General features: G+C 41.1%; 1 protein-coding gene across 1 annotated transcript in view; it reads right to left on the reverse strand.

The window, feature by feature from the left end:
- NTAN1 (N-terminal asparagine amidase) overlaps positions 1-24871 on the reverse strand; it is a 692227-nt gene that overhangs the window by 340024 nt on the left and 327332 nt on the right. The gene's annotated exons all lie outside the window — the stretch shown is intronic.

The following is a 24871-nucleotide window of genomic DNA, read 5'->3' on the forward strand; positions in this document are numbered from 1 at the left end:
AAATGTAATCAGAGCATTGACATATGCACTCACGAATCCCCGCTTTCAGTAAAGCATGAAAACGCCACTCAGTATGCTGTTTCCTCAGCTCGATCCAATGCACTCGGATTCGATCGCAGGCTCCTCCCTACGCGTTACGTCACAGGCACGCGACTTACTCATGGGTTCCTACGTTATGAGAATGGCTTGGGGTTTAGATAGCCTTCTCATTGACAGCGTTTACATTAGTGTGAGCAACCAAAGGGAAAGACAAACATCATTGCGGCAAAACTTTACTCACATAGCTGAATTCTAGTGAGATCAAATGTCGATGCATAGACACACATAATTTTAATAAACAAATTAAAAAAAATGTAATTAATATAAAACTTTAAAAACATTCTATGTTGTTTGCTATGCGGATGGTGCATTTGCATTTGCAATCTACTGCCCTCTTGTGGCCAGATATACAACAAGCATAGAATAAGTAGATGAACATTTAAAAATACAATTAAATAGATGCATCAACACTATTCAATATTATCAATAAAACATATAAAACCATCAAAAATATGTAATAAAAAATTGTACTAAAGGGTTAAAAGATTATTACTATAATAACAGTAATAAAAACCATCATAATGAATAAAAATCAATATATATTAATAAAATGAAACAATTTAAATCAAATTCGATATTAAGGCCATTGGGAGATAGAGTCTGCATCTCATGTATCCAGCGAGACTCAGTTTTACTTAATTCCCTTACTTTATGACTGCCCCTCCAGTGTGGAGTGTATTTGGCAATGGCCCAACATTTCATTTCCTTGGGATTGTTGTGGTGGCATAGATCAAAGTGCCGAGACACATTGTGTTTGGGGAAGGCTTTTTGGATATTTTGGACATGTTCTCTGATGCGCTTCCACATTGGGCGCTTCGTGCGTCCAACATATTGGAGTGAACAAGAGCACTCCAATACATATACTACCCCTTCAGTCCTACACGTGATCAGATCCTTTATGTTGTATTCCTTCTGAATCACTGTAGATTTGAATTTAGAACATTTTTGTCCATTGAAATTGGTTTGCCTACACGCAAAACATCGTTTACACGGAAAAAAAACTTTTCCTTGGTAAAAAGTGAGTAAATTGTTTCTCACTGGTGGGTCAGGAATATTTTTTGCTACCAAATCCCTTAATGTTGGTGCTCTTCTGTACACCACCCATGGGTAACTCGGTAAAATTCCCTGTAGCTGTCTGTCTGCTTTCAAAATTGGCCAGTGTTTCTTTATAATAGCTTCAAGTTGCTTGTGTTGGGTGTTATAATTTAGAATTATGGGTAATTCAGTTTCCAGCCTTTTTGTCTTGATTTTGTCTTGTGTTAGAGAGGTACGTGGAGTTTCATACACCTTTTGTATTTGTTCCATTATAAAGTCCTTGTTATACCCTTTATCAATAAAAAAATTTCCGATCGTTTTAGCTTGATCCAAAAATACCTCAGGGTCTGAGCAATTCCTGCGAATCCTTAGCATTTGACCCTTTGGTATATTGATTAGCCATGGGTCATGGTGGCAGCTATCCACAGGGATATAGCTGTTCCTCTGGACCGGCTTAAAGTGTGTTCTAGTTTTTAGTTGTTGATTGTCTATAGTAATCTCTAAATCAAGGAACTGAATAGTAGTGTTGCTCAAAGTGTAGGTGAGTTTTATGTTCTTCTGGTTATCATTTAATTTCTCAAAAAACTGAGTTAGGGTATTCTCATCCCCCTTCCAAATGATGATACAGTCGTCTATATTTATAGACGACTGTATCATCATTTTATTAATATATATTGATTTTTATTCATTATGATGGTTTTTATTACTGTTATTATAGTAATAATCTTTTAACCCTTTAGTACAATTTGTTATTACATATTTTTGATGGTTTTATATGTTTTATTGATAATATTGAATAGTGTTGATGCATCTATTTAATTGTATTTTTAAATGTTCATCTACTTATTCTATGCTTGTTGTATATCTGGCCACAAGAGGACAGTAGATTGCAAATGCAAATGCAAATGCACCATCCGCATAGCAAACAACATAGAATGTTTTTAAAGTTTTATATTAATTAAATTTTTTTAAATTTGTTTATTAAAATTATGTGTGTCTATGCATCGACATTTGATCTCACTAGAATTCAGCTGAGTAAAGTTTTGCCGCAATGATGTTTGTCTTTCCCTTTGGTTGCTCACACTAATGTAAACGCTGTCAATGAGAAGGCTATCTAAACCCCAAGCCATTCTCATAACGTAGGAACCCATGAGTAAGTCGCGTGCCTGTGACGTAACGCGTAGGGAGGAGCCTGTGATCGAATCCGAGTGCATCGGATTGAGCTGAGGAAACAGCATACTGAGTGGCGTTTTCATGCTTTACTGAAAGCGGGGATTCGTGAGTGCATATGTCAATGCTCTGATTACATTTTTGATCTGTCATCGAATATTGCGCAATGAGGTTTTTCTCTTTTCTTTCATGCAATCCCTGTCTGTGAGTGCCTGTATCATCTGATCACAGCGGTGGAGGGCTGGATTAGCATTCAGATTGAAGAGAGTGATTTTTTCCCTGCATGGAATCCTGCTAATCACTGTGCACTAATTAAGGACATATTAGTAATTCACAGTTTATGGAGTGTTCTCCCTGATTAGTTTTCTTTGTACGTTTTATCACCTTTTAAGTTAATATTAGCGCATCTATATTTTATATGTTTCACTGTTTGGATTTGGTATCACTCAAGATAGCAGCTATATTATTTGGTTTTTTATTTAGGTGCACGTGGAATTGATTATTTAATTAGCGCTGTAGTATATTTTTCACACAGATTTACCTGACTTCCTGTCACAATAAATTATATATATATATATATATATATATATATATATATATATATATATATATATATATATTTATCTATGAGTCATATAAAAATCTCTCTATATCCCCCATTTTTTTTCCTACAGAGATCCTCTGTCCGATTTGCTACCATAGTAAGTATCATGATTATAGAGTTAATAGCTGCAATAGCAATAACTATGACTATGGTTATAGCATTCCCTGACATATTTGGTTTATTTAAACAAATTCCATTTTTGGTGTTATCAAATTATGCATATTACACCCCCTCTCATGTGTGTTGTAAACATTTCTGAATGGGCCCTTCATAATTACCACTGTTTTATGTAAGCATGCTCTTTCTATTGTCTCCTATTACATGTCATGTTATTGCTTTTATATATATTCCTCCATATATATATATATTTTTTTTGTAGATATTGATTATAGATGTGTATATATATATATATATATATATATATATATATATATATATATATATATATATATATATATATATATATGTATATGTTATGTATCTTTTTAACGTATGTTCTGTCCCTAGATACAGGTCCAGTTGTTTGTATGTTATTAGTTGACATTACATTCTTTTTACCTGTCTTATAATTCATGTACTTTATATTGTGTGGCAACAGCACCATCTACTGACCAGTTCATGAATTACATTTAGTCTCGTTTCGCATCGTATTGTGGGAGCCCCAGGGTATTGTGGGAACTTCCTGCTTCTTCTTTGTCAGTCCTGTCTTATACAGTATGCAGTCACCATCTTGTCTCCCTTGGTTCCTACCTCATCAGCCAGCTATTGAGCCTGTTTTCAAGCATAGTCGGTAAGGGCACTATCTTGTGACATTTATCTTAGTTTATACGTGTTACTAGTCTCTTATAGCTAGTTGCTATCATTCGTATTGCCAAGTGCTGCATGTATAGCAGATAATTCTGTGTCTTAGGCCATGTACCTTAGATATGTTCTAAATGCTACTGTTTTATTCTGTAGTTTCACGGCTTTCCTGTCATTCTACTATCAATAAAAGAGGAAGTTAAAGCAGTACAATTTCTTCTCTTCTTGAATACGGGATCGGTTTAGCTACATGTCAGATTACACACCGTGCTAACGTGTATGAGAACAGTATAGTGAAACGACTGCTGAGAACAAGCTCAGACGATCAGACTATACGGAGCCCGCCATTATCCACGCAGGGCCTACATACGGATATCGCAGCAGTCTCCTAACAGTCACAACACGGAGCCCGCCATTATCACACAGAGCCTGCATACGGATGTCGCAGCGGTCTCCTAACAATCGCAACATGTCTAGGAGTCGAGCATCTTCACTCAAGACAAGGTCTCAGATAAGTGGCTCTAGCAGGACATCAATTAGAGAAGCCACCGCCATTGCCCGTGCAAAGGCAGAAGATGCAAAGGCAAAATCCAGCTTCACAGAACAAGAGATGAAGATAAAGATGGAGAAAGCTTCACTGGATATGGACAAAGCGCAACTTGAAGTTACTCTAGAAAAACTCGCTGCAGATAAAGAAACAGCAGCCGCCATCGCAGAAGCAGAATTTCTAGAAGCCACGGAACTTCAGGAAACCAAGAGTCACCGCAGCATCGTCCATCCAGGACTTGAATCCCAAGATCCACAACAGCGAACTTCACAATACGTCTATCAGCATTCCAAGCCAGATGACGACCCAGATCCACAGCTTAATACAAAGCAGTCTGTTGACAAACCAAGCCAACATGCTTATCCGGATCATCAGAAAGTCGACTATCAGTCTCCCTGCACCAAACTAGAGAATACACATCAGAGTGAAACCAGCTACATCGAAGTCTCTCCAGAACAGAGGATCAGAAATCGGCCCCTGCTAAGCAAGATGCCTTTCACTTCAGAACGTTATTACACAGATCCGATTAAGCCAGAGACTTCCAACAGGTATGGTCGTGCACCACACATTCACTCTGACAACACAACACCAGCCGGTCCCGGTGCTAATCAAGCCACTATGGACATTGCCAGGTTCCTTGCTCAACATGAGCTGGTCATCAAGGGACTTGTAAAGTTCACCAACCACGCTGAGAATTATAGAGCTTGGCGAGCTTCCTTCCAAAATACCATCAGAGACTTAAATCTGTCATATAGTCAGGAACTGGATGTCCTGGTGAGTTATCTGGGAAATGAGATGCCTGCATGGTGACGCTTGCTATATAAACTATTGGACGTGGTATGCGTGTACCCGCTTCAGAAGACGTGATCAATACGAAACGTGCGTAAAGCGGCTACACGCACACCCACACGCACTTCTGGATCGATCAGCTGATCCTCAGTGGAACGCACGCCGTTCCCTAGCTGGCGCTGACATATTTTTACCGGCTACTAGTGCTGTGGTGGGAGGCTTTGCTATCGCCCAGATAGCTGTCTGCTGCTTTGTTTTTATTATCTTGTCCCTTTATTTTATTTTATCCAATTTTATGGAACCTTGGTTCTAAAAGTTTTTTTGTAACTGTTTGCTCTGTTGCACATGCCTGCTTGTGGCAGTGCTAAATAAAAAATTTTTATATTTTGAACATACTGCGCTTTTGACATGAGATTGTCTTTTTCCCTGGAGGAATCTTGGACAATTTAAAAGAAGTGGAGCTATCCAAACCGGGAGACCCATCCATCCATAGGACCCAGGGAGACAAAATCCTAGCTGTTGGAGAGCACTTATACTTGCACTTTACCCCTGCAGGGGTGAGTGCCTCCGGTGAGTAGGGACCCAGGAGGGGGAGCACCGGAACCACTGTGCGAATTCACACAACTGTATATTGTGATTCATCACCCAGAGTGGGTGCACCGGTTCACGAACACATTCACCTTTGATATTTATGTGGACTGTCGATTTCTTGCTGAGTCCTTAGCATATTGGACTATTACATTTATATTTATATTTTCATATTTTTCACTGTTGTGTTACACATTTATCGGTCATTCACCACCACGTTGGTATCTTTGATTCAGTATTCACTCACCGCTGCAAGGCGGTCACTGTCAAGCTTTATATTATTATTATTCATTAAGTATACTAGCCCCTGGTGGCTACTTTTAGCAGTACACCTAGTGGCTGACCACCCTTGTGGTTAAGTGCCACACTTTAATTTGCATCTCCAGCATTTGGTGCATATTATTTACTATGTCCTCATCACACGTTTATTAGAGTGTTTAATACATGTCTTATAGGCACTCACGTACTAATACACTCAGGCACTTGTATTGATTATATCCACTATTCACTCACATTTGGATCACATTCAAGTTAGTACTGTACCACTAACCTGGTACATTCTGCCTCCAGTTCAGACAGCGCCACGACCCCTTCACTTCTTTCACTTATCTCTGTGTCCCCTAGGGGATCACTCATTAGGGGGGCTGCAGTCTATATCATTGTTTTCACACTCATTGGGATTTGAGTATATATATTTATTTATTTTTGTAATTTTTTACCACCCAATTTTCTTGCCTCATCCACACATTTTTGCTCCTAAGCGCGGTACCCTCCTTATCCATTATCTGGGAAATGAGTCTGCCGAACACGCTAAAAGGATTAGAGACATCAATGTAAATTATCCAGATGTTGGTCTACAAAGGGTCTGGGATAGACTTGATGAGATGTATGGCGCAGCAGAGGTTATAGAAAATGCCTTATTCAAGAGAATTGAGGACTTTCCCAAAATAGCAAACAAAGACTATTCAAAGCTTAGAGATTTAAGTGACTTACTAATGGAGCGGAGTGTAGCAAAGGCAGAAGGGGATCTGGTAGGATTGGCATTCCTTGACACTGCTAGAGGGGTGAATCCCATAGTCCAGAAGCTCCCATACAACCTGCAGGAGAAGTGGGTCATGCATGGTTCTCGGTATAAACAGACTTATAATGTACCATTTCCTCCATTTAATGTGTTTGTAGATTTTGTCTCTGAACAAGCAAAAATTAGGAATGATCCTAGCTTTGATTGTTCAGAGACAAAATCTACAAACACATTAAATGGAGGAAATGGTACATTATAAGTCTGTTTATACCGAGAACCATGCATGACCCACTTCTCCTGCAGGTTGTATGGGAGCTTCTGGACTATGGGATTCACCCCTCTAGCAGTGTCAAGGAATGCCAATCCTACCAGATCCCCTTTTGCCTTTGCTACACTCCGCTCCATTAATAAGTCACTTAAATCTCTAAGCTTTGAATAGTCTTTGTTTGCTATTTTGGGAAAGTCCTCAATTCTCTTGAATAAGGCATTTTCTATAACCTCTGCTGTGCCATACATCTCATCAAGTCTATCCCAGACCCTTTGTAGACCAACATCTGGATAATTTACATTGATGTCTCTAATCCTTTTAGCGTGTTCGGCAGACTCATTTCCCAGATAACTCACCAGGACATCCAGTTCCTGACTATATGACAGATTTAAGTCTCTGATGGTATTTTGGAAGGAAGCTCGTCAAGCTCTATAATTCTCAGCGCGGTCGGTGAACTTTACAAGTCCCTTGATGACCAGCTCATGTTGAGCAAGGAACCTGGCAATGTCCATAGTGGCTTGATTAGCACCGGGACCGGCTGGTGTTGTGTTGTCAGAGTGAATGTGTGGTGCACGACCATACCTGTTGGAAGTCTCTGGCTTAATCGGATCTGTGTAATAACGTTCTGAAGCGAAAGGCATCTTTCTTAGTAGGGGCCGATTTCTGATCCTCTGTTCTGGAGAGACTTCCAACAGGTATGGTCGTGCACCACACATTCACTCTGACAACACAACACCAGCCGGTCCCGGTGCTAATCAAGCCACTATGGACATTGCCAGGTTCCTTGCTCAACATGAGCTGGTCATCAAGGGACTTGTAAAGTTCACCGACCGCGCTGAGAATTATAGAGCTTGGTGAGCTTCCTTCCAAAATACCACCAGAGACTTAAATTTGTCATATAGTCAGGAACTGGATGGCCTGGTGAGTTATCTGGGAAATGAGTCTGCCGAACACGCTAAAAGGATTAGAGACATCAATGAAAATTATCCATATGTTGGTCTACAAAGGGTCTGGGATAGACTTGATGAGATGTATGAGGTTATAGAAAATGCCTTATTCAAGAGAATTGAGGACTTTCCCAAAATAGCAAACAAAGGCTATTCAAAGCTTAGAGATTTAAGTGACTTACTAATGGAGCTGAGTGTAGCAAAGGCAGAAGGGAATCTGGTAGGATTGGCATTCCTTGACACTGCTAGAGGGGTGAATCCCATAGTCCAGAAGCTCCCATACAACCTGCAGGAGAAGTGGGTCATGCATGGTTCTCGGTATAAACAGACTTGTACCATTTCCTCCATTTAATGTGTTTGTAGATTTTGTCTCTGAACAAGCAAAAATTAGGAATGATCCTAGCTTTGATTTCATGATGTCATGTGCCACCCCTTCAGTCAGTAAACCACGTAGAGCTATGATAGAGGTCCACAAAACTAACGTTTCTTCCACAGGTTCAGTCCATAAAAAGTTCAGCTCTTATCAAAGAGGAGACAAACCCAAGGACCCGAGCAGTCAGTGTCCCTTACACAGGAAGCCTCATTCCCTACTTAAGTGCAGAACCTTCAGAGGAAAGTCATTGGAAGACCGCAAGACCTTCCTCAAGGAGAACAACATCTGCTTTAAATGCTGCTCTTCAACTTCGCACTTCACCAGGGACTGTGAGGTTAGTGCAAAGTGTGCAGAATGTGACAGCACAGATCATAACACAGCTCTACACCCTGGGCCACCACCGTGGGCTTCACCCCAAACCCAAGAGCAAAGCGGGGAGCGAAAAGAAGAGAATACTAACAGTTTGGCAGTTACTTCTAAATGTACAGAGGTTTGCAGAGACCTCAGAGGAGGAAGATCCTGCTCTAAAATCTCCCTAGTGAGGGTTTACCCAGAAGACAACCGAGACAAAGCCATCAAAGTGTACGCAATTCTAGATGATCAAAGTAACAAGTCGTTAGCGAAGTCTGCCTTCTTTGATAGCTTCAACATCAGAGGACCAGGTGCCCCCTACTCTCTAAGAACTTGTGCTGGTACTGTGGAAACAGCCGGAAGGAGGGCAAGTGGCTACATAATTGAATCCAGCGATGGTCAAGTGCGTCTGCCTTTACCAACTATACTAGAATGTAACCAAATTCCTGACAACAGGTCTGAAATACCCACGCCAGAAGTAGCAGAGCATCACCCTCACCTGAAGCGTATAATAATAGACCTGATCCCGAACCTTGATCCCGAAGCTCAGATAGTCTTACTCCTCGGGAGGGATATCCTACAGGTCCACAAAGTTAGACAGCAGATCAATGGATCTCACAACGCTCCATACGCCCAGAGGCTCAACCTAGGATGGGTCATCGTAGGAGAAGTCTGTTTGGGAGGTGTGCACAGACCAACAACTGTCAACAGCATGCTTACCAGTACACTTGAGAATGGACGCCCATCTCTCCTACAACCATGTGAAAATCACCTTTTCATTAAGGAACTGCCTCAAAGCACTTCATCATCAGGTGCCCTTGCAGGTCCTGCCTATGATGACTTCATCTGGGATGTCAATCAAGACCACCTAGGATCCACAGTCTTCCGCAAGACTAAAGAGGACAATCGTATGGCGATGTCATTCGAAGATAGACTGTTCCTAGATATAATGGAGCAAGGTATGGTGCAGGACGAAGCAAAAAGCTGGGTCGCACCTCTACCCTTTAAGCCTCAAAGACAGCGCTTACCCAACAATAGAGAACATGTTTTCAAACGATTTGTCTCTCTCAGGCACAACCTGAGAAACAAACCTGAGATGAGAGATCACTTCTTTACCTTCATGGAAAAGATATTCCAGAACGGTCATGCAGAACTAGCACCTGTACTTCAAGAATCAGAAGAATGCTGGTACCTGCCCATGTTTGGGGTGTATCACCCGAAGAAGCCAGGTCAGATCAGAGTGGTGTTTGACTCAAGTGCCAAGTACGAAGGCGTATCATTAAACGACATTTTGCTGTCAGGTCCAGATCTAAACAACAAGCTCATAGGAGTGCTTCTCCATTTTCGCAGAGACTCCATTGCATTCACAGCTGATATCCAACAGATGTTCCATTGCTTCCTAGTTAAGAAAGAACATAGGAATTTATTGAGATTCCTATGGTTCAAGGACAACGATCCCTCTAAAGATGTTACAGAGTACCGTATGAAAGTTCACATCTTCGGCAATAGTCCTTCTCCTGCAGTCGCCATCTATGGATTAAGACGCGCAGCTCAGAAAGCAGAAGAAAAGTATGGAGCGGATGTCAGACTCTTTGTAGAGAAAGACTTCTATGTGGATGACTGTCTGAAATCAATGCCCTCAGATGAGACTGCAATCAGTCTCCTCAAAAGAACCCAGGAGACATAGGCGTGCGCACGGGGTGTGCCGGGTGTGCCTGGGCACACCCTAATCACCCCGTGCTGTCTCCAGAGATCTCCCCAGAAATGCTGCATCCATGAGAGTGTGTGGCCTCCGCTGCCTGTTTCAAAGGCAGCAGATCGTGAGAATTGCCAGAGCTTTTCAGAGTATGAAGCTGTCAGATAATGACATTACATGCAGGGAAAGTCACCAGCTGTCAAAATGATGTCGGGCGTGGGCGGGACTAAACAGCCATCAAACACCAGCCAATCGGATGGGTCTGGGCGGGCCACCACATTTATGTGGCTCCGCCCGCTCTGTGAAGCAGCTCATTCATTGGCTGGTGTTGATGGCGCTTGGTCCCGCCCACCCCCGACATCGCGGCTGAGTTGTAAGTCATCAACAAGCGCCATCAACACCAGCCAATGATTCGCTGCTTCAGAGAGGGGGCGGGGCCAGAGAAATGTAGTGGCCCGCCCAGACCCATCCCATTGGCTGGTGTTTAATAACTGTTCAGTCCCGCCCATCCTCTACATTACCGCTGACTTAACAGCTGGTGTCTCTTCCTGCATGTAGTGTCATTATCTGACAGCTTCTTACACTGAACAGCTCTGGCAATTTTCACAATATCCTGAATGTGAAACTCCCTCTCTCCCCTATCTGTGCCAACCAATGCTGCCTTTACGTGCCAGTGTTGCTTATCAGTGCCAACCAATTCTGCCAATCAGTGCACTGCCAACCAAAGCTGCCTATCCGTGCCAACTAATGCTGCCTATCCGTGCCAACCAATGCTGCCTATCCGTGCCAACCAATGCTGCCTATCCATGCCAACCAGTTCTGCCTATCTGTGCCAACCAGTTCTGCCTACCTGTGCCAACCAGTTCTGCCTATCCGTGCCAACCAGTGCTGCCAATCAGTGCCAACCAGTGCTGCCAATCAGTGCCAACCAGTGCTGCCAATCAGTGCCAACCAGTACTGCCTCAGTGCCAGTGTTACTTATCAGTGCCAACCAAGTCTGCCTATCAGTGCCAACCAATGCTGCCAATCAGTGCACTGCCAACCAATGCTGCCTATCCATGCCAACCAATGCTGCCAATCAGTGCCAGTGTTGCTTATCCGTGCCAACCAATGCTGCCTATCCGTGCCAACCAATGCTGTCTATCCATGCCAACCAATGCTGCTTATCCGTGCCAGTGCTGCTTATCAATGCCAACCAGTTCTGCCTATCAGTGCCAACCAGTGCTGCCTATCAGTGCCAACCAGTGCTGCCTATCAGTGCCAACCAGTGCTGCCTATCAGTACCAACCAGTGCTGCCTATAAATGCCAGTGCTGCTTTTCAGTGCCAACCAATGCAGCCTATCACTGCCACTCTGCCAGTGCTGCTCATCAGTGCCAACCAGTGCTACCTATCAGTGCCAATCAATGCTGCCTATCGGTGCCAACCAAAGCTGTAAATCAGTGCCAACCAATGCTGTCAGTGCCAGCCAATGCTGTCAATCAGAGCCCATCAGTGCTGCCAATCAGAGCCCATCAGTGCTGCATATGAGTGCTGCATATGAGTGCCCATCAGTGATGCCAGTCAGTGTACATAAGTGCAACCAATCAGAGCCCATCAGTGATGCATATCAGTGCCAATCAGTGATGCCTATCAGTGCCACATATCAGTGCACATCAGTGCTACCAATTAGTGTCCATCAACGCTGCCAATCAGTGCCTACCAGTGCTGCCTTAGCAGGGATGGTGGAAACCCCTCTACAGATAATTGCAATACAAATTAGACATGTGCAATTCGTTCTGTTTCTAATTCGTTTTTTTCCGAAAATTCGGAAATTCGTGAATTACGAATTTTCGTATTTACGAATTTTTTATTTACGAATTTTCGGACTTACGAAAATTTTGAATTTACGAATTTACGAATTTTCGAAAATTGGAATTTACGAATTTTCGTATTTCCGTTTTATTTACGAATTTCGGAAATTCGGATTTTCGGAAATCCGAAAAATTTTCGGATTTTAGAATTTTCGAAATTCCGAATTTTTCCAGGTTTCGAATTTTTCAATTTTCGAATTTTTCAATTTTCGAATTTTTCAATTTTCGAATTTTTCAATTTTCGAATTTTTCAATTTTCGAATTTTTCAATTTTCGAATTTTTCAATTTTCGAATTTTTCCAGGTTTCGAATTTTTCAATTTTCGAATTTTCGAATTTTTTAATTTTCGAATTTTTCAATTTTCGAATTTTTCAATTTTCGAATTTTTCAATTTTCGAATTTTTCAATTTTCGAATTTTTCAATTTTTCAATTTTTCAATTTTTCAATTTTCGAATTTTTCAATTTTTCAATTTTTCAATTTTCGAATTTTTCAATTTTCGAATTTTTCAATTTTCGAATTTTTCAATTTTTCAATTTTCGAATTTTCAATTTTCGAATTTTCAATTTTCGAATTTTTCAATTTTCGAATTTTCAATTTTCGAATTTTTCAATTTTCGCATTTTTAAATTTTCGAATTTGCCAGTCAGTGTACATAAGTGCAACCAATCAGAGCCCATCAGTGATGCATATCAGTGCCACATATCAGTGCACATCAGTGCTACCAATTAGTGTCCATCAACGCTGCCAATCAGTGCCTACCAGTGCTGCCTTAGCAGGGATGGTGGAAACCCCTCTACAGATAATTGCAATACAAATTACCTTCGAGTGCAACAACTTTTTAGTTGGGAGCTTCACACCATTATAGCACTTTGGAATTTACATTTTTTAGATTGTTACACTTAATTGTATATGTTTTAGTCGCGCTTATAATGTGAATTATTGCTTTTGAAGTTAATTTTCGACCACCCTGCTAAGTCCATGTCTTTATGGACCTTGCTTTGTGCACAGGTGTGCAGTCATGTTGAAACAGGAAGGTGCCGTCCCCCAAACTGTTCCCACAAAGTTGGGAGCATGAAATTGTCCAAAATGTATTGGTATGCTGACACCTTAAGGCCCTGTACAGACGAGGGGATCTCCGCTGGAAACGGTCCGCCAGACCGTTTCCAGCGGAGATTCTTCCTCCGGATTTGGATCCGATGGCTTGTACACACCATCGGATCAAAATCCGCACGGAATACGTCCACGGTGACGCGTCGCGCCGTTGCCGCGACGATGACGCGGCGACGTGCGCGACGCTGGAAGGTTAGTACTTCCACGCATGCGTCGAATCATTACGACGCATGCGAGGGAGGGGAGCGGACGGATTGATCCGGTGAGTCTGTACAGACGACCGGATCAATCCGCTGGAAACGATTCAAGCGGATAGATTTCTTAGCATGCTAAGAAATTTCTATCCGCTTGAAATCGATCGGCCCAACGAATCTCCGCGGATAAATATCCGCTAGGCCGTACCGACGACCGGATTTGTCCGCTGGAACTGATCCGCGGATCAATCCCAGCGGATAGATCCGGTCGTCTGTACGTAAACAACAGAGTTCTAAGAATCAGAAGATCTACCTCTCCTGAACAGTGGAAACATGTACCTACACATCTCAACCCTGCGGACCTAGCAACTAGATCCGTCGCTGCTGACCATCTCAAGGATACAATTTGGTTTACAGGCCCCACCTTTTTGTATAAGCCGATGCCCAACACAACAGAAACTGCCACGTTTGAACTAGTAGACCCACATACCGATGTTGAGATACGTCCTCAGGTATCTGCACTACATACAGAGACTTTGGACCACGACCTGAAATCCCACAGATTCAGTAGGTTCTCTACTTGGAGATCTCTTGTCCGTGCCATCACTTGTCTGACTCATATTGTTCGGTCGTACAAAGCAACCCCATCGGCAGATAAAAATACCTGTAGAGGCTGGCATCATTGTAAACGTGTCTACACAGCTCTCGAGCTAGAGCGATCAAGGAATGCAATCATCCGAGCTGTACAGCGTGAAACCTATGCAACGGAAATAGACTGTATAGTCAGCCAAAGACCCGTGCCCAAAGGAAGTGTTTTAAGGAAACTTGACCCAGTGATTGACGAAGATGGGCTCTTGAGAGTAGGTGGACGTCTTAGGGAAGCCAATGTGAACCTAAAAGAGAAACATCCTGTGATAGTTCCTGGACAGCATCATATAGCCACTCTGCTCGTGCAACACCACCATGAACAGACAAAGCACCAAGGTCGGCTGTTCACTGAAGGAGCTCTAAGAGTGGCTGGACTGTGGATAGTTGGAGCTAAAAGATGTGTATGCAGATTCAAATTTAAATGTGTTACCTGTCGGAAACTTTGTGGTATGTCGCAACCACCGAAGATGGCAAACCTCCCGTATGACCGACTAAGTACGGATCCACCCTTCACTAATGTTGGCTTAGACGTGTTTGGTCCTTGGCCTGTTGTTGTCCGTCAAAACCAGAGGAGGCTGTGCGCATGGGAAACGTTGGGCGATTATGTTCACCTGTCTGTCCATCAGAGCTGTCCATATTGAAGTAATTGAATCGATGGATACTTCCTGTTTCATTAATGCTTTCCGACGTTTCATCGCCATCAGAGGACCTGTCAAACACATTCGTTCTGACCGAGGCACAAACAAGCGAGAGAACTACAACTCTCTCCCAACTTAGATGTCAACAACATAGAAAGATACCTCAGTGAACAAGGATGCACTTGGACCTTCAACCCACCACACTCTTCACACATGGGAGGTGCTTGGGAGAGGATGATAGGCATCGCACGGAGAATCCTTGACTCAATCTTCTTACAAGAAGGATCTTCAAAGTTGACTCATGAAAGCCTGACTACCTTCATGGCGGAAGTATCGGCTATCATAAATGCCAGACCACTAACTTCAATTTCTAGCAATCGTGATGACCCAACAGTTCTTACACCCGCCACACTGGTTACACAAAAGACTGAACAAATTTGTGCTCCTCTTGGAGAATTTAATTCCAAAGATCTTTACAGAAATCGATGGAGACAAGTACAGAGTCTCTCAAACTCCTTCTGGGATAAGTGGAAAAAGCAATACATTCCCACTCTGCAACCAAGGAGAAAGTGGCAAACCAGCAAGCCTAACCTCCAGCCCGGCGATGTAGTCCTAATGAAAGACTGCCAGTCACGAAGAAACGAGTGACCGTTAGGTCTTGTGACTAAGACATTCCCAAGTAAGGACGGAATTACACGCAAAGTAGAACTGAAAACACGTAGACAGGGAGAAAACAAATTGTTTCTCAGACCAGTAGGAGAACTCGTTCTACTGTTTACACCCAACGAATACAATAATGACGTCGGTTGATGACGTCAAGCGGGGAGTGTTCTGTCCCTAGATACAGGTCCAGTTGTTTGTATGTTATTAGTTGACATTGCATTCTTTTTACCTGTCTTATAATTCATGTACTTTATATTGTGTGGCAACAGCACCATCTACTGACCAGTTCATGAATTACATTTAGTCTCGTTTCGCAATGTATTGTGGGAGCCCCGGGGTATTGTGGGAACTTCCTGCTTCTTCTTTGTCAGTCCTGTCTTATACAGTATGCAGTCACCATCTTGTCTCAGGAGCCTAATCATCATCCCTTGGTTCCTACCTCATCAGCCAGCTATTGAGCCTGTTTTCAAGCATAGTCGGTAAGGGCACTATCTTGTGACATTTATCTTAGTTTATACGTGTTACTAGTCTCTCATAGCTAGTTGCTATCATTCGTATTGCCATGTGCTGCATGTATAGCAGATAATTCTGTGTCTTAGGCCATGTACCTTAGATAAATGCTACTGTTTTATTCTGTAGTTTCACCGCTTTCCTGTCATTCTACTATCAATAAAAGAGGAAGTTAAAGCAGTACAATTTCTTCTCTTCTTCAATACGGAATCTTTTTAGGTACATGTCAGATTACACACCGTGCTAACGTGTATGAGGACAGTATAACGTATCTCAGTGTTTTATATATGTTTCTTTATACCATTGTATTAAGCTTATTAATGGCAGTCTATTAATTTGTTGCTTTGCTGCTATTTTTGGCCCGCGCTGGGACCTGTAGTCCCACGGCGCCAACATAGGCTTAAAAGCACTAGCATTCTTAGCTCTCCATCAGGCCAATAGAAGGAGCAGTGGCCATGAGCGCATAGCCCAATCAGCCCCTTGCCTTTCCTGTTGACCCTCCTCCCAGAAGTGTTCCCCAGAAGTAATCACGTGACCTGTGATGTCATGTGCGCTCCACGCTGGACCAGGTCTCATCCTAGCCGCCACGGGACAAGCCTGAGGAAAAACACACTCTTTAGACATGTGCACTGCCAAAAAATTCGTTTTTTTCGTTTGTTATTTTCGTTTTTTTATTTTTTCGTAAATTCGAAAAATTATTTTTTTCCGTTTGTTTCATTCGTTTTTTTTTATTTTTTCGTAAATTCGTACATTTTGAAAAAAACATTTTTTTTAGTTTTTTTGCTTTTTTCGTAAATTCGTAAATTCGGGAAATTTTCGGATTTCCGAAAAAGCAAAAAAACGAATGAAACGAAAAAAACGGATGAAACGAAAAAAAAAATATTTTCGGAAATTCGGAAAAATTTCAAATTTTTTCAATTTCGAAATTTTGTATTTTCGAAATTTCGTATTTTCGAAATCTCGTATTTCGAATTTTTCAGTTTTCGAATTTTCGAATTTTTCAGTTTTCTAATTTTTCAATTTTTGAATTTCGAATTTTCCAATTTTCGAAATTTCGAATTTTTCAATTTTCGAAATTTCGAATTTTTCAATTTTCGAAATTTCGATTTTTGACATTTCGAATTTTTCAATTTTCGAAATTTCGAATTTTTCCATTTTCAAATTTCGAATTTTTCAATTTTCGAAATTTCGAAATGTATTTTCGAAATTTCGTATTTCGAATTTTTCATTTTTCGAATTTTCTCATTTTCGAATTTTTCATTTTTCGAATTTTTCAATTTTTGAATTTCGAATTTTTCAATTTTCGAAATTTCGAATTTTTCAATTTTCGAAATTTCGATTTTTGACATTTCGAATTTTTCAATTTTCGAAATGTCGAATTTTCGAAATTTGAAAAATTCGAAATTTCGAAATTTCTGAAAAATTCCAAATTGGAAAAGTGATTGTTAAAATTCGAAAATGGAGAAATTTCGAAATTTTGTATTTTCGAAATTTCGAAATGTCATATTTTCGTAATTTCGTATTTCGAATTTTTCAGTTTTCGAATTTTCTAATTTTCGAATTTTTCAGTTTTCGAAATTTCAATTTTTGAAATTTCGAAATACGAAAATTCGGAAATACGAAAATATTCGGAAATACGAAAATTCGGAAATACGAAAATTCTAAATTTCGAAAATTGAAAAAAATCGAAATTCGAAATTTCTGAAAAATTCGAAAATGGAGAAATTGGAAATTTGAAAAAAATCTAAAATTCGAATTTTTCGATTTTCGAATTTTTCAATTTTCAAATTTTGAACTTCGATTTTTTTCAATTTTCAAATTTCGAATTTTTCAAATTTCGAATTTTCGTATTTACGAATCTCGAAAATTGAACAATTCGAAAATTGAAAAATTCGAAAATTGAAAAATTCGAAAATTCGAACATTGAAAAATTCGAAACTGGAAAAATTCGAAAATTGAAAAATTCGAAAATTCGGAATTTAGAAAATTCGAACATTTTTCGGATTTCCGAAAATCCGAATTTCCGAAATTCGTAAATAAAACGGAAATACGAAAATTCGTAAATTCGTATTTTCGGAAATACGAAAATTCGTAAATTCAAAATTTTCGGAAGTCCGAAAATTCGTAAATAAAAAATTCGTAAATACGAAAATTCGTAATTCACGAATTTCCGTAAAAAAACGAATTAGAAACAGAACGAATTGCACATGTCTACTCTGCATTCTTCACATGCGTGCAGCCCATGCATCCGGGACGAGGACTACAGGGTTTTACAGATGAGCCTTCTCTCTCTTCCTTCCTGTAAGTGTGATTGTACATTGTCATTAAAGAACTTTCTAATGCTGCACTTAGGTGGCACTTCCTTTTTTCTACCCCTTCTTCCATAATTACTACTTAACTTCCCAGAAAAAAAGGTCAAGTTAATCTCCCACTTAGAATAGTCACAAGGATTTGCATTAAAGGGGTCTGATTTATGCAAAGTATAGGGATTGGAGATGTAGCCAGTTTTTAACCATGCCATGCCAACCAATGAGGCATCAGCCTGTAATGATATACACAGACTAGATGGAAGGGAAAAACACTATCTGGTAGATCGAGCGATCACCCGAATAGAACCTTTGTGGGTCATCGCCTGGTAACTATGGCAAATGTCTGCCTGGTACTTGTAACTCATTATGTGTTTGTCTTATGTCTTTTATGTCCTACTGTTTGTAGATTTGTGTTAAAGCTTTCACTCATGGTCAAATAACTCTCATTTCACCCAAGTTATATCTGAGGGATAATAACCACTTAAGACCCGGACCTTTAGGCAGCTAAAGGACCCGGCCAGGTTTTGCGATTCGGCACTGCGTTGCTTTAACAGACAATTGCGCGGTTGTGCGACGTGGCTCCCAAACAAAATTGGAGTCCCTTTTTTCCCACAAATAGAGCTTTCTTTTGGTGGTATTTGATTACCTCTGCGTTTTTTATTTTTTGCTCTATAAACATAAATAGAGCGACAATTTTCAAAAAAATTCAATATTTTTTACTATAATAAATATCCCCCAATAATATATATGAAAACATTTTTTTTCCTCAGTTTAGGCCGATACGTATTCTTCTACATATTTTTGGTAAAAAAAAAATCGCAATAAGCGTTTATCGGTTGGTTTGCACAAAATTTATAGCGTTTACAAAATAGGGGATAGTTTTATTGCATTTTTATTAATTATTTGTTTTTACTACTAATTGCGGCGAACATCGATTTTTCTCATGACTGCGACATTATGGCGGACACTTCGGACAATTTTGACACATTTTTGGGACCATTGTCATTTTCACAGCAAAAAATGCATTTAAAATGCATTGTTTACTGTGAAAATGTCAATTGCTGTTTGGGAGTTAACCACAAGGGGGGCGCTGATGGGGTTATGTGTGACCTCATGTGTGTTTACAACTGTAGGGGGGTGTGGCTGTAGGTGTGACGTCATTGATTGTGTATCCCTATTAAAGGGATCACACGATCGATGAAGCCGCCACAGTGAAGAACGGGGAAGCTGTGTTTACACACAGCTCTCCCCGTTCTTCAGTTCCGGGGACCGATCGCGGGACTCCAGCGGCGATCAGGTCTGCAGGTCCCGCGGTCCCGGAGCTTCGGACCGGGTCGCAGGCGCCTGCCCACGACCCACGGCTGGGTACTAGCACAGGACTTACCTATACGTGCATGTGCCCAGCCGTGCCATTCTGCCGACGTAAATGTGCAGGAGGCGGTCCTTAAGTGGTTAAATCGCAAATATAGTAAATGGGTAACAGTGGGAATCTTATTAAAGTGACAACTTTTTGTAAAAAAAATAATAATATTTTGTTGGGCATTTTCAAAAACTTGGCAAAAAATAAAATCTTCCATAAACTCAACATGCCTCTCCGCAAATACCTTGGGGTGGAAAATTTGACCCTGTCCCGACGTCCATACTTAACATTGCGTACGCCTCATAGAGGCAGGGGTAACGTTACGCCGGAAAAAGCCTTACGTAAACGACGTAAAAAAATTGCGCCGGTCAGACGTACGTTTGAGAATCGGCGTATCTAACTAATTTGCATACTCTATGCGGAAATCAACGGAAGCGCCACCTAGCGGCCAGCGTAAATATGCACCTAAGATCCGACGGCGTACTAAGACGTACATCAGTCGGATCTAGCCCACATTCAGGCGTATCTTGTTTTGTGGATACAAAACAAACATACGACGGCACATCATAGAACTTACGCGGCATATCAATAGATACGCCGCCGTAAGTTCTTTGTGGATCTGGCCCAATATGTGTATGCTCATTATTAGGAGTTTAGAGAAGGGAACATAAAGTGTCTGCATTTGCGGACGACCTGCTGTTTTTTTTATAACCCTTCCAGCGCTATCCTTGCCGTCATTAATGACTGAATTTGATAAGTATGGAAAATTACCCAATTTTAAGGTGAACTATAACAAATCGGAAGCAATGGGCATTGAGACAAGCATAGTATTACAACAGCAGCTATCAATTTTTTTTTGCTTTCAGATGGACACATTCTCATATAGGATACCTCAGGACCAAAATACCTAATAGATTAAATAAGATATTTGAATTAAACTTTGTGCCCTTGATACAACAGATTAAATTAGATTTGCAGAAATGGGATAAGGAGGCGTTTACGTGGTTCGGTAGAATCAATATAATTAAAATGAATGTAATGCAAAGATTATTATACCTATTACAGACCTTGCCTATTAAGATCCCGGCGAGATACATGAGAGTGTTGAGAGCAAGATTGGCAAGGTTTGTATGGGCCGGAAAACCTGCTAGAATTCGCAGAGATATTTTGATCTTACCAAAAGAAAAAGGTGGGGTAGGGCTCCCGGACCCAGAGGGGTATTATGAGACAATACACCTAGCAAGAGTATTGGATTGGTGTGCACATCAAAAAGAAAAACCATGGGTACACATGGAGTAAGCAATAGTGGAAGGGGCGATCGGGCTAAAAAACATGACTTTACCGCAAGCAGCGAAGCAACACCCGACAGTAGGAGCGACACTCAGTGTATTCAAAAAGATACTAAAAAAAGTTGAGATATCGAATCTACTGAACCCAATTACTCCTATCCTGGGCAACCCAGAGTTTAAAATGGACCTGAAGGATAAAAGTTTTAGGACTTTAAATCGACAAGGTAAAAATAGACTTATACATTTCACAGTAGACAATCAGGTAATGTCTAGAGAAGAGTTGGACTCTGAGTTTGGAGAAAGCTTAGACTTCCTCAGGAGAATGCAGTTAAATGCATTCCTTAGATCAATCTCTATGCGAACAGGAGAAATAGCCACACCGTGCAAGTTTGAAAACCCATGCTTAAAAGAAGGGTCAGTGAAACATGCAATATCAACATTATATACTATGGTGATCAAGTTGAAGGCCCCACAGAACCTCCGTTTCATACAGGCATGGGAAAGAGAGATGGGGGTTACTTTCTCAGAAGTACAAAAAAATAAGATATTTAGGTCTACACATAAGGGGCCAGATCCACAAAGAAGTTACGCTGGCGTATCTATTGATACGCTGCGTAACTTCTAGGTTTCTCTGCCGTATCTTTGTTTTGTATTCACAAAACAAGATACGCCTGAAGCTGGGCTAGGTCCGACTGGCATACATCTTAGTATGCCGTTGGATCTAAGGTGCATATTTACGCTGGCCGCTAGGTGGCGCTTCCGTCGATTTCCGCGTCGAGTATGCAAATTAGCTAGATACGCCAATCCACAAACGTATGTCCGGCCGGCGCATTTTTTTACGTTGTTTTCGTAAGGCTTTTTTCGGCGTAACGTTACCCCTGCTATATGAGGCGTAGCCAATGTTAAGTATAGACGTCGGGCCAGCGTAGAATTTTCCGTTGTGTACGTCGTTTGCGTAAAACGTTCGCGAATAGGGCTTTGCGTAGAATGACGTTCACGTCAAAAGCATTGGCTTGTTGCGGGTTAATTTGGAGCATGCGCACTGGGATACCCCCACGGATGGCGCATGTTCAGAAAAAACGTCATTTACGTCGGGTCAAGTAAAATTAACATAAAACACGCCCACATCTTTATCATTTGAATTCCCTTACGCCGGCAGATTTACGCTACGCCGCCATAACTTTAGAGGCAAGTGCTTTGTGAATACAGCACTTGCCTCTCAAAGTTGCGGCGGCGTAGCGTTACTACGATACGCTACGCCTGCCTAAAATTACGATGCGATACGTGGATCTGGCCCAAGGTGTCAATAGCAACTAGGTATCAAGAAGGAAGCTATAAGATTTTGAGCAGGTGGTACAGAACCCCAGAAGTACTAAAGCGGATATACCCACAGACTTTGAATCTCTGTTGGCGGTGCCAAGAGACTGTGGGCACTATGGTACACATTTTCTGGGAATGTTCAAAAATAAAAAAATTGTGGCAAATGGTCTCAGAGACAATAGAAGAAATGATTGATGTGTCACTTGGAGATAATCCAGCAGCCTTCCTGCTCTTTGACATTCCTTTGTCAGCAGAAAAATATAAAAATTTATTACTGAGACATTTACTGTCAACGGCAAAAGCATGTATCCCAGCTCTCTGGAAAAGCAATGTCTCTCCAAGTAAAGCACAATGGATGGCCAACAGAAGTCCAATTAATGGAAAACCTTACCATGAGTATGAAAGAGCAGGGAGACAAGTACCGGCAGATCTGGGCTCCCTACGTTTCATATAGGGTGTGGATTGGGTAGGAGAGAGGAGAGAGCGGAGGGAGGAAAGAGAGGGGTGGAGGAGGAGAGGGAGTGGGAGTGGAGGTGGAGAGACTGTCTGTCTTTTTAATTTTTTTTAACTATTCTAAGATTAAACCGATACTTTCGGTTTATTTATTTCTTGGGGGGGGGGGGAGGGAATTACATAATGGAAGGGTTAGAAGGATAGCTAAATCGAAAGGATAGAATTAAGGATAGAATTAAAAAAATATAAGTTTAAAGATAAAGTAGAAATAAGAGATGGGAGAAACTAAATGCGATTAAGAGTAAAATAATGCAGAATGTACGCATGAGATGGTTGATTTGTAAAGATGCATTATGACTCCCGCGATGGGGCTCGTAGGTGGTCAATCTCGCCGAGAAAGGGAGTGAGATTTACACAATATCGCGGTCACCTACTGTACATGTAATATACAGATTCCTCCTTTTACATCAAACAAATGGGGTGAAGAAATCTCTGCCAGAAAAAAAGATAAGTATATGCTGAGCATATATATTAGGAGCTACTGCCACCTGACCACCCCATGCTCCTAATGTTAGGCATTTACACTTTTTTTAAGAGCGGATGAAGAAATCTCCCCCCTGCAGCACTGCAGGCACTGACCTATGCATTCTGAGAGCAAGCACCCTGCCGCTGTTAGAATGCACAGATCAGTGCTGCAGCGGATTGGCGTTTGCAAAACAAACAACAGTTCAAAACATACAGTAACAATATGACAATAGTTCAATAAAACAACTTTTTTTTATTACATTTTTAAACTATTTCTGTAACTTAATATTTCAAAACAATAACCTTGATTTTAAGACCTTGATTTTAGGGTCTCTCAAAATGCGAAAGACAGTTTCCTAAAATACCTAATATCCTAGAGGCCCTAATTGTGCAGAATTGTGTTCTGCTGTACCCTAGACTTATTGATGCAGGGGCCAGGTTAGTTAGGACAGGAGGGACCCAAAAAACAGGTGTGCCTTATTCTGAATTTAACACAGACAAGACATCTTTTTTGGGGTAACCTTTGTGTTGGGGGTAGGTTGGAGGACATTTGGAAAATGTCTCTCATGCAGCTGGCAAACTGCATCTGGATTTGTGCTTTGAGCCACAGCACCTTCTATAAGAGCTGAAATGACCGCTTGCTGAAATTTTAGGAAATATCCAGTTTTGTAAACAAACAAATTGTATAGAGCCAATTGAAATGAATATGAAAGCCACTTTTTTGTACCAGTGTCCAAATCTGTGGGAGGCTAAATATGGCTTTGCCCCCTTACTAAGTGGGGTGCTAATGAACCGTTGGGGGAAGCCTCTGTGATTATATCGCATGAACAAATGTTTAAAAAGTGGCATGCTTGCATAAAACTTGTCCACATGCAAATGGTACCCCATATGGAACAAAAATGACAACTAATATCGCACTACCTTACCACTGCTCCCCATGTAATCTGGGCATCCGGGAGGGCTCCACTTGATTTGTCTATTTAAATTTAAAGCAGTATTTATAGCCCTCTCACAGATCTTATACATTTAAACCCATATCTGGCACAAGGGACCTGTCTATGCAGATGCTTTGTTGGGGCATATACAAATCTGCAAATTTCTGGAACAGGTAAGTTCTGAAGGACCAAATTTTGTGGAGCCGAACATAGTCAGTATCTCCCCAGGAACAACAAAGGTTATTGTCACTGAAATGCATGAAATACATTATTATCTAATTTATTTTCCTGGCCATTGCAGCAGAGAACACAGGGCATGTTATGAATCAGGTCTGTGTACCAATATGACCGCAATGCATTCTTTTTTTGTAATGCCCAAGTAATGGTTAGGCCAAAAAAAGTTTTAAATTCAGAAACCATGATAGGTTTCAAAACCCGGAAGTCCATACCCCCCCCCCCCCCCCGTCATACGGGTACGTGGCGGAGGAAAAACAGAGCCAAAACAAAGTAAAAGTACAACTGCTGACTGGCAAGTCATTAATCAATAAATATTTATTATTTTTCAATGTGTTTAATTTATCAAGTTTACAAGAAAGTTGTCAAATAGAGGAATGATGCAGTTGACCCCGAACATGCTGAGAAAAGACCCGGTCAATCTTAAAAGCTGACACAAAGATCTACTGCATGTGCATGCAGAGGATTTCTCCACCGGTCTTGCTGGCCACAAAAACAGCAGCACCATGTTTGAATCAGCTCCAGGTCTTTTACTTACCCC

This window comes from Rana temporaria, chromosome 6 (genome assembly GCF_905171775.1).
Source record: "Rana temporaria chromosome 6, aRanTem1.1, whole genome shotgun sequence".
Lineage (NCBI taxonomy): Eukaryota > Metazoa > Chordata > Amphibia > Anura > Ranidae > Rana > Rana temporaria.